Source organism: Alosa alosa, chromosome 19, assembly GCF_017589495.1.
Source record: "Alosa alosa isolate M-15738 ecotype Scorff River chromosome 19, AALO_Geno_1.1, whole genome shotgun sequence".
Taxonomy (NCBI): Eukaryota; Metazoa; Chordata; class Actinopteri; order Clupeiformes; family Clupeidae; genus Alosa; species Alosa alosa.
The window spans coordinates 7501217-7503716 of NC_063207.1; the positions used below are offsets into that span (position 1 = coordinate 7501217).

Here is a 2500-nt window from a genome sequence, read left to right on the forward strand (position 1 = left end):
CTACTAGTACTGCTGCTGCTACTGATAGTACTGATGCTACTGCTGCTATATCTGTAACTGATGCTGTTGCTGTTACTGATGCTGCTAGAACTGATGCTGCTGCTATTGCTTGCACAGTTACTGCTGCTGCTACTTCTATTGCTACTGCTAGTACTGCTGCTACTGCTGGTACTACCGCTGCTGCTGTTACTACCATTACTGCTACTGCTAGTACTGCTTATACTGATAGTACTATACTGATAGTACTACCATTACTGCTACTGCTAGTACTGCTTATACTGATAGTACTGCTGTTGCTGCTTACTGCAGCTACTTAGCCTGCTGCTACTGCTGTTGATGATAATTCTCAGAATTACAATGTGGCCGCAGCAAATCCCACAGAGAAACACTGACATCTGCAGCAGGCACTAAACTGCATATTCATAGCACACTACACCCCCGCCCACCAGGGAAGAGGATATAAAAAACACGCTGTAATGATGACACTAAAACTTCAGCCGACTTCCCCGTCACAATACGGAAGCTGCAGTGGGACATTTCTCCGGACAAAACAGCCGAGCAGATCTGAGGCACTCAACCAAACGTAGATAAGACCCAGAGAGGCTCTCGAGTTTCCCCAAATGCACAGAAACAAAGGCAGACGTAAACAAAGAAGGCACATCTGTGGGCAAAGAGGCAGCAAGAGTCTGATCTTCCCCTAACCCAGAGCCAGACATCTCAGATACGGAAGAGACAGACAGGGGCATTTGGACAGCGAGACAGAGAGAGAGAGAGAGAAAGAGAGAGGGAGAGAGAGAGAGAGCAGAAAGTAGGAGAGGGAAAGAGCTAAATGGAGAGTCTGGATAGAGAGAGGGAGAGAGAGAAAGACGGGGAGCGACAGAGGCCAGAAGCGAGCTCTTACCTAATGCACCTCCATGACCGCGGAGCTGCAGACGGCTGTCAATCACAAGCAAACTGTCAGTCAGTCACAGCTTCAGGAACTGCACTGGAAAAGTACACGGGCAAAACAAACCACAACACACACAGACACACATGCAGACACACACGCACATTCACAGACACATCCACACACACACATACACACACAAACACAAATTCATCCAAAATGCAATCAAAACTGTGGTCACTCTTCGTTTCCATCTCTGAGACAAACATTTTAAATCAGTGGTACAGTGTGTTAGAGCATTGATGGATGATTTCATGTGGGGTTGCCTGTTAAAAAAGCAAGCATCGCTCTGAAAGACAAGCTCAATAGCAGCTCAAAACCTACATTTACTTCCAAAACGTCAACGGAACATCTTATGAATATTATTTCAAGTGACTGGCGTTTCTACAAATATGTATATGAGCATGATAACATACAAATGCACACTCGCAAACGCACGCACACAAGCACACACACACAGACACACACTAGTCACTCTGTCTATTGTCACTCCTGATCTAACCCTCTCTGTCTCAGTGACAGTATCTTTCGGTGTCACACACACACAAAGATACAGACAGACACACACACACACACACACACAGAGGCAGAATCCCTTTGCTGATACAGTGAATAGAGTCAGTAGTATTACCCGTGGCTGGTCACCAATCTTGTACACTGAGGAATCCAGATTGTCCTGATTATGCTGTCACAAAGCGGGAGTCTCAACCCTGTGTTTGCTCCAAGGGTCAATCCAGTTGCCAGACACACACACACAAACACACACTCACACACACACACACACACACACATTCCTCCTCTCTCTCTCTCTCTCTCTCTCTCTCTCTCTCTCTCCCTCCTCCCGCCCTCCCTCCCTCGTTCTCTGGCTCACCCCATAACGCGGCATGAAAACACAGTTAGTCACAATGAATTACACTGCGGGCCAGAAGAGCCGAAAACATCACGGCAAAGCCGCCCCTTCATCACAGGGCCTGGCCGCAAACAGAGCAGCCGCGAAGAGCAGGCAAACCTACTGATAACATGCTAAATCACCCTCATAGTCCGCACTCAAGAAGCCATCGATGAGATGATGACGGAGCCGCCACATCCTCAAATAAAACACATCGCCCTTCCGCAGATAGATAAATAAATAAATATGCAAATAAATAAATAAACAACCCAAACAAATAAATAAATAAGCGAAGGAGTGGGATATTAAAAAGGCCCTGTGTTGACCCACTGCCTGGTAATTGTATTCCAGCTCCTGTAATCTAGCAGAGAAAACAGAAGCGGCGCGCCGAGAGGCCGGCTGCGTATCTGCATATTTAACAGGGCCGCGTCTGATAAATAACCCACTTAGAGAACTCCTGACAGTCCGCCGAGATGTTACCCACCGCCAGAGAGAACGACATCAGGAGGAGACGAGAGGAGAGGAGAGGAGAGGAGAGGAGGAGAGGAGAGGATGGGGGGAGAGGAAAGGAGAGGAGAGGAGACGACAAGAGGAGAGTGGGGAGGGGGGTGGGTGGGAGAGAGGGAAAGAGAATGGCACAGACACATTTCTGTGTGTGTGTGTGT

The 2500-nt window shown here is 47.8% G+C and overlaps 1 protein-coding gene across 3 annotated transcripts in view; it reads right to left on the bottom strand.

Moving 5' to 3' along the window:
* The window catches only part of esrrga (estrogen-related receptor gamma a), a 218073-nt gene that overhangs the window by 173538 nt on the left and 42035 nt on the right, over nt 1–2500 (bottom strand). The window contains exon 2 of one of the 3 annotated variants that reach the window (XM_048228031.1): nt 902–985. The exons of the other annotated variants lie outside the window; for them this stretch is intronic. The gene's annotated coding sequence lies outside the window, so the exon portion shown is untranslated. The remainder of the gene's footprint in view (nt 1–901; nt 986–2500) is intronic. 3 annotated transcript variants of the gene reach the window in all.